This window comes from Heterocephalus glaber, unplaced genomic scaffold (genome assembly GCF_053883595.1).
Source record: "Heterocephalus glaber isolate CG9 unplaced genomic scaffold, H.glaber_assembly_v1.0 deba00001497, whole genome shotgun sequence".
Lineage (NCBI taxonomy): Eukaryota > Metazoa > Chordata > Mammalia > Rodentia > Bathyergidae > Heterocephalus > Heterocephalus glaber.
Genome location: NW_028258320.1, coordinates 37499308 through 37511856, shown reverse-complemented (window position 1 = coordinate 37511856; position 12549 = coordinate 37499308). Strand labels below are relative to the sequence as shown.

Below are 12549 nucleotides of genomic sequence, written 5' to 3'. Positions count from 1 at the left end.
TTCTGGTTGGATAGCACAACAGAAGGGAACAGGTCTCTTGAAGTCTAGGCAGGGTTGTCGGATTTAGCAAATAAAAATACAGGGTGCCCAACTGAGTTTGAAATTCAGACAAAACGATAAAAATGTTTTGGTATAAGTATGTCCCACATACTGCAGGGGACATAATATACAGAAACATTACTTATTTATCTGAAATTCAAACTTAACTGGCCATCCCTTATTTTACCAGGCAAACTTAAGCCCAGGGAAAGTGAAGGAAGTAAAGAGATTTCCTCCAACAAAAGCATCTTTTAAATCCCTGGATGAATGGCTTTGGATGACATTTCAACTCAGGCTCTGCATTTTCCCTGGAGTGTGAGCTCAATGTCATAGACAAACAATTGGGAGAATGAACATTCAGGGCACACTTTGCCCCTTCCTTGCCCTCAGCAGCCTGTGGCAAACTGTTCCCCCTCAACCAGCTGGGGGAGGAAAAAGCTTTCTCTTTTAAGATGACTTTCCTCCTCCCCTTTTATACATTGGGCTATTTCTGGGATTTGCTGGAAAGCTGCTTTGCTAATTAATTGCAGATCGCTGTCCAACCTGGCTCACTGTGGAAGCAACATGGTGGGGCTGAGTGTCAAAGAGTAGGGGTTTGGAATCAGGGAAATCTGGTTTGGAATTTTGGCTTTGTCACTTCCTGCCTGTGAAACATCAGGCAACTTGCTTACTCTCTGCGCCTCAGTTTCTGCATTCATAGAACGAGGGTGCTCTTGGAGTTGCATAGAGTCGCATGAGAGTGGGGTAATGTACAGTACTTGTCTCAGTACCTGACATATAGAAAGTATACCCTTCATATAAACTACTATTATTATTCTGTCCCTTTGGTGTGTCACACATTACAAATGACACCTAGAATTGAATCTGTCTGAGTCTTAGCCTGGGAAATGCAGGGACATAGGTTCCAGAACTGTTTAGCCCCTGTACCCCAAAAAAGGAATAACTGGGTGGAAGAACGGCTTATTATTCTCCATAAGAGGCCTGGCCCATTCTTCTGGAAGAATAAACACATGCAAGGCCAAAGATGACATCACCAAAGACTTGAGTTAGGTAACCACCAAAATTTACTGAGTCAGAAGACTACTTTAAGAGGTGGGAGGAAGAGGGAGCAGTAGAAGGAGGCATGAAGGAAGAGAGAGATATCTTGGCTTTATGTTTGTCTACATGGATGGGTGTCCATCTGTTCAGAGCAGCAATCTCATCACCATTCTCCTGGGAATTGCTCGAGTGTCCTCCCTTGATACTCTGGTGGTTCAGGTTCAGTAGAGGGCCCTGTGATCTAGGCCTCAGTCAAGCAAGTCAGCAGATTCCTGGCTAACAGGTAGGTGTAGACATGTGTATGTGAGTCAAAGGGAGCTAATGAAACTCCAGGAAAGAGAGTCTCAGGTCCCACTTGAGTGATGAAAAGAAGTATGAACTTTTCCCTCCTAAGCTTTGAAAGGAAATCAGAGTCTCAGGAGTACTGCAGGCCTCTCCCAACCACAAACATGGAGTCCATTGTAGAACAGAATTACAGTAGAAGGAACCCACCCATCTAAGAGAAAAACAACATCTTTTGAGCTTGTCTTTCCCTCCCTGAGCTGTTTGTTAACAAGCCAAATGCATCCCACTCTTTGCTTCATCCCATTTAAGATGGGCTTTCTGTTCTCTGCTGATATAGGCACAGCTGTCTCCCTGGATCCCACACAATTTATGTCTGCCCAGTGCTTGATCTTGCAATCTGCCCATAGTAGCTTCTGACAGCTTTAAGCTCATCTCAGCTTGCTTATTTACCAGCTTTACTTATTTATTTAGGGTTTCAGCCCTAAGCCTCTACCAACTCTGACACTCTTGTGTCCAAAGGTCACCTGAGGATGACAGACAGGAAGAAGGAAATTGTCACTAGCTGATTTCTGTACAAGGGAGTAGCTGGAACTCTGCTAAGAAGTTTATACCACAAAATCATCTGGCAAATCCATTTTACAGATGAGGTGACTGAGTCTCAGAGCATGTATTAATTTCCAGGAGCTCCCATAATGAAGTACAATAGGCTAGGTGGCATAAACAACAAAGATTTGTTTTTTTCACAGTTCTGGAATCTGGAAGTCAAAGGTCAAGGAGTTAGCAAGGGTGGGGTTCTTTCCTCAATGCTCTCTGAGCTTTGGCTTACAGATATCTGGCATCTCATGGTGTTTTCACATCATCTTTCTTTTGTATATACACATCTGTGTCCTAATCTCTTCTCACAAGTAGACGAGTATTGCATTATGGCCTACTTTAATAATTTCATTTAAACTTTTCCATTGTTGTTGTTATTGATGTTGTTGTTGTTGTTGTTTTGGTTTTTTGTTTTGTTTTGTTCTTTGTTTTGTTTTCTTTTTTGAGACAAGGTCTTTCTATGTAGTTCAGACTGGCCTTGAGCTCATTATATAGCACAAAATGGCCTTGAACTCATGGCAATCTTCCTGTTTCAGCCTTCCAGGTACTAGGATTATAGATGTGTGCCACCACACCTGGCACATCACTTAAACTTAACGATCTCTTTTTAGGTCTTATCTTGAAACACAGTCACATTCTGAGTGACTGGGGGTTAGAACCTCAGCATATGAGTTTTGAGGGAACTCAATTTAACTTACAATGGATTGGTTAAATAATGGATCCCTATTCATCCAGCTAGGTACACGGAAGAACTAAGATTCAAGTCCAGGTCTGTGTATCTCCAAAAGTCCAGTATTCTTTACATCTCATGCCTTCCATTTTCCCACCCATGCAAGATTCTCAGGAACTAGCTTGCCAACTCCAACCACTGTGCCTGCTATGAAGGATATCACCAAGAATACAAAAAAGATAAAGATGCATATATGCTCCCTAATCCATGACCTAACAGGGGCAAGAGAGGAAAGAAACACAGTAGCATAGTGATTCTAAGAATCATAGTGACTGTTCAATAAATTTGAATTGTCTCTTCCTTTGAACAAGACCTATACAGTGTATGAGAGAAAGCATAAGAAAGTGTCAAAGAAAACGTTTCTATATATGGTTACAAAGGAGGGAAAATTGCCATCAATTAGGGTGGGGTTGGCAGTTAGAGAAGGGAGTGGAGAAAAGGGAAATGGGATCAGGAAAGGCTTTAGGCAGGAGATGTTGCACACAGGAATCAAACCATCAGGTGGTGGGTCCTGGCTTTATAAGCCACTGGCCATGTCATCATCAGCAACATACTTAGCCTCAGTTTCCTTGTCCTAAAAATGGAAATCCAGATTAAGCATATCTAATTTGAAAAATCTGAATCTGAAATGCTCTAAAATCTGATGTAACAGGTGAATAATTCCACCCCTGTATTCATGTGATGCATTGTAGTCAAAACACAGGCAAACTAAATATATTGTACCAAATTATCTTCAGTTTAAGTGCTTAAGTTCTATATAATTCATAAATGAATTTCATGTTTAGAATTGGGTCTCATCCACAAGACAACTCATTATAGATTGCAAATTTTCCAAAATTAATAAAAAATTCCAAAACCCTTCTGGTCCTAACCATTTCAGATAAAAGATACTCAACCTCTCATAGATTTTGCAAAATCAATGGAATATTCTCAGTATTAAAACAGTGTTGACATGGAACAACAGCCAATAAATGTTAGCTATGATTAAGATGTTTCCAAGAATGGGTAGGAGTTTTGTAAATAGAGAAAGGAATCTGTGGCTGAGAAGGATAAATTTGCAGCCAGAATCAAGACACACAGAAAAGCAAAGCCCAGAGAAGCATCTCAGCCTCCCATTACTTGAGATAGTAAATTTATTTTTTTAGCCTACTTGAGTTGAGGTATTCAATTGTTTGTATCCTCAGTATGCTGTGCTGATACAGTTCCACTAAAATTGTTAGATCAGAAGAAGATCTGGCTTTCAGACTATGAATTTATGTCAGTTAAAAAGCACAAGTATAATCAAAGTGAAAGAAAGTATAATTCTAGATCTGAAGAAAGTGATGGATGGGGGGATTGATTGGTTAGTAAGGGAGTTACATGCTCAGAGCTGAAGGCTGATCTGGTGTGGTTCTAAAATGGCCCCCAAAGCCTCATATGTTTGGAAGGTTATTGGATTATGGGAGCTTTATAGCTGGCCTGTTAGGAGGCAGAGTCTCACTGGGAGAGGCAGGTCACTGGGGCATGCTCTGGAAGGGGACATCTCCCTCCTCAGCTCCTCCCTTCTCTCTGTTTCCTGGGTACCATGACATGAGCAGCTTTCCTCTACAGCAGGTTCTTCCACCATGCTTTTTCTGCCCTGGAGCCAACTACGGGCAGTATCCGCTAAAAACCGTAAGTCGAAATAAACCTCCCCTGCTTAAAGTTGTGGTTATTAAGCATTTAGTCCCAGCAATGAGAAAAGTGACTAAGACAAAGGCTGACACTAAAGAAAGAAGACATAGAGAATGCATAGAAAAGTCCGAGGTACCAGGACTCATTAGCAAGAAAGAGGAAAAGAAACTAGTGAAGACAGGTAGAACCAGGTATAAAAGAAGGAAAGCTAAACAATGCTTCAAACGCTGTCTGCAAACTAGCACACATTTTGACCCCCAGTTTTGGAGGTTTCATCAATTAGCACTGTTGCTTTAGGGCCTGTGGTGAGGCAGCACACTATGGCAGGGAGTACACAGTAGAGCAAAACCACTTACCTGGCAACCAGGAAGTAAAACACAAAAGGAAGAAGGGTCTTGGGTCCCACAACTCCCCCTCTTTTCCACAGTCCCCTTTGAGGGCACCCCTATCAGTAACCTAAAGATGTCCCACTAGGGTAGTCCTAAAGGTTGTACCACCTCTCAGTAGAGCCAAGGGCTAGGGACCAAGACTTTAGCCTATATGCCTTCAGCAGACACTTACTTAAACCATAGCACAAACCAAGAAGAGAATTCAGAAAGGTGTCAAGCTCTACAAAGAAACCATTTTTAAAAAGGAAATAATATGGTTACATAGAAGCTAGGAGATTATTGTAAGAAAAAGATTAAAAAAAAAAAAGGTAACATAAATATAGTCATGGTGACAAAAGCCAGATTTTAGAAGATGGGAGTGGGGGTGAGTACATAGCGATAAAGCAGTAGTACTTCCTTGCAAATGTTGGGGATCTGTGGAAAGAATTTTTCTATTCACCCCTATATGGTTCTGCTCCTCTTCTAGTCACACAGAACATGGTACTCAATGCTCTTGCACTTGAGGAGGAGGCATGTGGCATTTCTTTGATGAAATGTGAAGATGGTCATTTTTCTGGACTGAAGCAGTGACTGAGCAGTGCTGATTCCAATTTCTCTCTCTCTCTCTCTCTCTCTCTCTCTCTCTCTCTCCCACACACACAGTGGTAAAGGAGAAAGTCTTGTGGAAAAGCCAAAACATCAAAGGCCCTTGATTGCTAAGTCACTGAATAGATGATACCTACTGTCAAGGAGATCTTCCATTGCCATTGCAGGCATAAGAAAATAAACTCTTTGAAAAACCACTAAAATCTAAGAGCTGTTTGTTACCAGTGCATAATCTAGCCCTACTCTTACTAATAGATAACGAAAAGAAGATAAATAGAAAGTGGCGAGAGATAACAGTGAAGTTGAAGAAAGGAGATTCTTACTTTTTTAATGTTTCATATTTCTATGGTGAGTGAGACTGAAGCCTGTTTGTTAGAAAAATGGAAAGAGGCAGTACAGAGGAAGAATGTGAAGATGCTAAAGCAGTATTCTAAAGAAAACAGAAAATGTGGCAATATACAAGCCATGAGGTGAGCCTTTGCATTTCTTCTAAGAAAAATCCAGACCCAGGAGGAGTTGCAGAGAAAAGCTGAAGATGACCACCCTCATCAGCCCATGCACTTGACTTCTGAAGCAAGCAAGCAAAGAGGCTGGAATTTTAAATCCTTGGCATGGAACAATTTCAAGGGATGACGAACGTCTGCGACTGAAATAACCATGCATGCAATGATGGCCTTTGCATATCAGCCTCCTGGCAGCTGTCCATGCAGGATGACTGGCAAGGACTGGTACTCCCTGCATTCCACTCTTTTGGTTTAAATAATATAGGCATTTCTTAAAGAGAATCATCATTATTTAAGAAGTAAATTTCTATCCAGAAAGGGTTAAATTTGTTCTTCTTTTTTTTTTCAGTTCTAACTCCCTACCCCCACTGTTTGCCTATGTCCTTTAACTGAATTAGTTATTCCATTGCCAGGCCAGTGCTGGTCCCCTGCAGAACAACACATGCTGTGCTCTCTCTGCAGTGCACTCATGATGAACTTTGGGCCACACATCTGCTGCAGAGAAGGAACTCACATTCCCAAATGGCTGACATAAGCTGAGGATTCGAAGTTCATATGTTTGTGGCATATTTTTATTAGATAGGCTGCTAGAGAATCAGAGAAGTACATTTAGTTATTATTTCTTTATCTCATTACAGCACATTCCAAACTATTTTTCTTTTTATCCACTTGATATTATTCTAAGATTCTGTTTCTACAAGTTAATATCTAGGCTAAAACCAGGGTTCACTACCCTTTACCCCTAAATCATTGCTATGTCTAGCTTAAGGGTGTGTCCTCATTACTTCCCTCATTGCTGGGACAAAATACCCAACATCTACAACTGAAAGTAGAGGTTTCTTTTGCTGCATGTTTCAGTCCATAGTTGGCTGGCTCCAAAGCAGGACAGCATGGCAGAGGGGTATGGTGTAGGAAAATCTGCTCACAGCATGGTGGACAGGAAGCAGAAGGTGTCAAGGCAGGAGCTTCTGGTCACACCCACAGTGATCTTCCTCTTCTGACCAGACCCTCCCTCCTAACAGCAAGTCAGTTATAAGCCCCCATAATCCAATCTTGCAAAACCTGTCTGTGGGTACAGGAGGGACTTGAAGGATGTCTAGATATAAGTATAATGGAATGTTTTGTACAGTTTTACCTCTTCAAGCCTCTTTGATTTTCTGCAGAAACAGGCAAAAATTTTCTGTAGAGTCTGATAGAAAAAGTTAGGTTTTGTAGGCCAAGTGCTCTGTTGCAACTACTCAGTCTTTTACAGCACAAAAGCACCCAGAGATAGAACCTAAATGGAAAACATTGTTGTGTTCCAATAAAACTTTATTTGCAAAAACAGCCAGTGGGTTAGATTCAGCTCATGGGTTATTCTTGGCTAACTGCAGATTACAGTACAGACTAGCAAGAAGGCTTCAGGTGAAGTGACAGACAAAAAAGCAGCATCTTTTCATGTATTTATTTGTTAGAAGGAAAAAAATAACTAAAATATTAGATTGAAGAATGCAAGCATGTGGCATTTTCTCCTCCTAAAATGTTGCACTATAAATTTTTGGATTCTTCTCCAGTTCACAAAATAATTTAATTCAGAGAAGAGAGGGTTAAATAGCTAAAAACCGCAGGACAAAAGTATCACTTATCTGCAAACACAGCCTCTTCTTTAGAAACTGATTTACCCAGACATTGAATTGATTATAAGATACGTAAAGTAAAAACAAATTTGCTGACCTTCATTTCAGAGATCAAAGGTTAAATTCATACCCTGTAGGATAGTTCTGTTAAATTACTCCCAAGCTGCCTGGTGACATAGTTTTTAAAAATATTTCTCTCCAACTTTATCAAGTGTTCTTTGTGTGCTGAAAACATGATTTGAAATCCCAGCTGGAGTTGGGACCTCATGAGTCCGAGATAGCTGAAATTCTTCTCCAGCTATATCCAAAGGCAAATGGTTAGTTGGAATAGACATTAATTGCAGGGGTTAATATCTCTGAGTCTAGTTATTTATTGAAGATTGAAATTAACATTTTATGCTGGATAACCAAGAGTTGCATGAACCGCACATAGATAAAGAGCTAAAATTGTCTATTTTGATGTCCTTGACATTGGGCTGAATAAATATGTCTTAGATAGCAATGTCTGGCAATGAGTTAGTGTTCCCAATTTATTTGCTTCTAAGCAGTGTGTCAGAGCAGAACCCAGAGAGTTCAAAAGTTAGGCAAATTGCACACAAATTAGTTCAACACAATAACATTTTTTTAAAAAGTAAAATTTCTATTTAACTATAAACTTACACAAACCCCCAAAGCAGTGGTCCACAAAATTTATTTTATGACAAAGTTTCACCAGTTCTTAGTGAGATGAAAGAATGTTAAGACATTGGTGTATTTTATGTAGCTAAGTCCATTTCATTTAAAGGACTGCACTTTAACCTGAAATAGAACCTCTCTATTTTTATGTTAAATAACTAAACGACATTTGTTTTATTTAATATTTAGCTAGTAAAAAATATATTTGCAATGGTATATTGGTCCCTATTTGGATTTTTTGTTGTTGTTGTTGATATTGTCTGTTTTTGTTTTGGTTTTTTGGTTTTTTGAGACAGGGTGTCGCTATGTTGTCCAGCCTGGCTTCCAACTTGCAGTGATCCTCTTGCCTCAGCCACCCAATGCTGGGATTTTAGGCATGTGCCACCATGATTGGCTTCCTGCTTGTTTTTAACCCATAATTCTACTATTTAGTGAGTAGGACATTGAGAATATGAAAGGGGGTTATTGAAACTTTAAGTTCTTCCATTTACTGGCTCAATAGGGAGCAACAAATACAGATTTTCTTCTGTACACAGTTCAGAAAGTATGTGATTATGGGTCCCTACAAATCTAAAATGTAAAAGCCTAACCTCTGGTGTTTTTGTCCTATGGGGTTATGTGTGTGCATTCATAAAGAGGACTTGTCACTGCGGTGATAAGAGGAAGGTATCCACCTTTGTTTCTGTTTTACTTTGTTTGATGCTGTACCAAGGATTAAGCCCAGTGCCTCCACACTAATCTTTATCCCCAGACCTTTTTTATTTTGAGTCAGTGTTTCCACAAGTTACTAAATTTTCCAGGTTGGCCCAAACTTAATGATCCTCCTGCTTCAGCCTCCCAGAGTACTGGGATTTCATTGACATTTTGACCACACGTTTCCTATTGTGGCATGATGTAAACTGATGATAATTTAGTCATTACAATTTCCAGTAAGAAGCATTCCACCAAAGTTTCACTTCTTAATCTATAAATGAGGATAATAACATACTCAATGTCATGAAGGTAGTTGGGGAATCAAATGAAGTAATCGATGTAATACACTAGTTACTTAGTGTAAAATAAGTACTCAGTGAATGTTTTGTACTAATATTTTAATTATATGTCAGAAAGAGACCAAAAGGCTTATTTCAGTCATGGAATTATGTTCCCAAATTATGAAGCTAAAATAGAAAATACAATCACCTAGATTTATTTTTAAATCAACTAAGGTCAAAAGTTGTCTCTTGAAACCTTAATCTTCCATCTGAGATTTTGCTACTGTATATATAGTTGTGTGATCACAAAGGTTAATGTATTTAAAAATTGTTAAACTATTCTGTTGAGTCAGGGTTATATGAAGTGGGATACTGATTCCAAATTCTCCTGCTAAAACATCACCACCAAGAAGGGTCAGATAAGGAAGCCTGCCAAAGCAGCACTTGATTAGCTCCTGAGACATTAACCCTGGTCCTGACAGCAAAGGTCAGACCCATGTTACTGGGAGGACTTCCTCCTCAAACAGCGTGCTACCTTCTCCTAGGCAGGAAACAGCCTCGTGTTAACAGTTCCAGCTATTGAGCTATTGTGAACCCTCTCTTACCAAGAAAAGCAAGGACCACAAACTTACAATCCTCCGAAGAGCCAGGACTCCCATAGAGAACATTTGCCTTTTTCTTACTAGATGAACTCTCCACCCAGCTTATCATGACTCACAGTGATGAGCAGTGAATTGGGGCAGAGAATCTTCAGCTTCCTTTAAAGCAAAGATTCTCCACTTTGGCAGGAGTAAGGGGACATAGATAGAAGTGTTGGTTGAAAATGAACACTCTCCCCAGAATAAACAGAGTGGGCACTGACACACGCATTAAAAATGACATATAACTTGTGAGAGTAATGAGATCTCCAAGAACCTCACTGAAGAACCCTTGCTTCATTGCTGAAATGAGCCATCAATCTGTAGGTCAGCTATCAAAGTATCTTTGGACTTAAGGAACAAAAAACCCATTCAGAGTAGACCATGAAAGGAGGGGTATTTCATGAACAATTACCCAACAGATAGAGTGCCGCCTTTCTCCAAGACACAGGAATGTCTCAGGCATCTCAGGGCAAGAAATCTAGCCAGGCCTCATAGTCTGGAGTTTGGAAATAATATGAGGTTTGGAAACTATCCCTTCTATTTTCCAGGACCTATGTGGTATTTCTCATATCTTCTCATGCTTTCCTTACCCTCTGCTATGGTCAGAATCTCTACACACAAATTTATATTTTGAAACCTGATTGCTGATATGATGTACGCTTGACCCTCTGCATCCAGGGGTCTCACATTTGCAGATTTAATAAGCCATACATAGAAAATACTTGCATGCCTGTCATGAGCATATATGGACTTTTTCTTATCATTATTCCCTAAACAAAACAGTATAACTATTTACATAGCATTTACATTGTATTATATATTATAAGTAATCTAGAGATTATTTAAAGTTACATGAGAGAATGTGTGTAAGTTACATGCAAATATTATGCCATTTTATATAAGGTACTTAAAATTAAACATTCTAAATTTTTTGGTATCCACATTGTGGTCCTGGACCCAATCCCTACAGAGTGTGCATAATAAGAAGTGATTAAGGGTTGAGGACATCTGCTTTGCTCTTCTGGCCTGCAAAAAGATACCATCTTCCTAGTAGAGTCTTCCCTATGTATTGAATCTGCCAGCACCTTGGACCTTCCAGCCTCTAACCTGTGATCAATAACTTTCTGCTATTTATAAATTACTAGTCTAAAGTATTTTAGTATGACAAGCTTTGTGACCTATTCCATTTTTCTTTCTTTCCTTACTTTTTTCCTTTTTTTTCCCCCCCATTAACTTTATTGGTACATTTTAGGTATAAAATAGTTACATTCATCATTGGAATCTTGTACCATTACATGAGTCTCTTGGTTCTTATTTTTTTTCCCCTTCCCCTGTGCTCCCTTCACCCCCTCCACCCTTCCCTATTTGCAAAGACCTTGTATCCATTTTTTTCCTCTTCTCATATTTTTTCCTTTCCCTTTTTTCCCTTCCCCTACCCCTCCCAATTCCCCTGCTCTTTTAGACCTTTTCTTCCTGTTACACAATATGTTATACATTTTTTAAATTACAATATTAAGATCTAGGAGACATTACCACAGATTTTACAGAATTTAAAAGGATAGAGAAAGCATGTTACAAAAATCTTTTTTGAAATAAATTAGACAACTTCTAAGAAGTACCTTGGAAGACAAATTGATGAAACTAACTCTGGAGGAAATATAAAATTTAAATACCACCTATTAAAGAAAGTATATTCCTAGCTTGAAAACCTACCTATATGACAACAGCAGGCTCATAAACATTTTAACTGATAAATTATATCAATTAAAGCAGAAAAAAGAAGGAACACTTCTCCCCTCATTTTAGGAACTCAACATTGTGCTAATCCTAAAACTGGATAAAGATAATAGAAGAAAAAAGTATGAACATAGATAGAAATTTGTTTAACAAAACAAACTCCTAGAAGTGAGATCTGGCAGGATGTAGAAAGTGGTTTTGTTATAGGGATGGCAGTGTTGGTTCAGAATTGGAAGATCCACCCCCAAAAGTCATCATTTTGACAGAGGAAAGGAAAAAGCCATATGATCCTGTCACTAGTTGGAGAAAAAGTATTGGACTAAATTCTACAGCTGTTCATAGTAAAAGCTATCAGGAGACTAGAAATAGAACAGAAACTTCTCAACAGATTAAAGACATATACTCCATACTTCCAGCGAGAATGTCTTATATGAATGGAGAAGACATAGTGTTTTCTCCTTAAGGTGGGGAACAAGGGCAGATATGCTTACTCTTTATCTGTCCATTAAACTTTGAAACCTAGTCCCCACCAAAATAGTCTGGCAATAAAATGACACAACTAGGATATGATTGGCACGGCAGAAGCAAAATCTTTATATGTAGATGAAATGATCATCTACAGAGAAAATACTAAGAAATCTCTAGGAGCCCCTAGAACTTGTACTTGAATTTAGCAGGATTAGAAAACACAAGGTATGTATAAAAATTCAGGTCCATGTATACTTGCTATAAATGAAGAATTGGATATTGAAGTTTAACAGTTATGTAGGAGTACAAAGGACCTAGAAGAGTTAAAAACAAAAACAAAAACAAAACAAAAAAAAATAGTGTTGGAAGATGTTTAGTACCTAATTTTAAGACTTCTTCTAAAGCTACAGTAATCAAGGCAGTGTTGGTGTAAGGAAAGACATACAGATCATTAGAATAAAACAGAGAGTCTAGAAACAGAACCACACATATATGGTCCACTGAGTTTTGAAAGATTATTTAACATTAGCATTTTATAGAATATAAACTCAATTCAAGACCAGAGGAAGAGATAGTGTTTTCAGCAAATGGCACTAGAACACCTGGTATCCGTATATAAAAA

General features: G+C 38.9%; 1 long non-coding RNA gene across 1 annotated transcript in view; it reads left to right on the top strand.

The window, feature by feature from the left end:
• LOC101715300 (uncharacterized) overlaps positions 1-11675 on the top strand; it is a 49688-nt gene extending 38013 nt beyond the window's left edge. Inside the window, exon 4 of the long non-coding RNA XR_015440356.1 lies at positions 5371-11675. This is a non-coding gene — a long non-coding RNA (uncharacterized LOC101715300). The remainder of the gene's footprint in view (positions 1-5370) is intronic.
• The last annotated feature ends 874 nt before the right edge of the window (positions 11676-12549 follow it).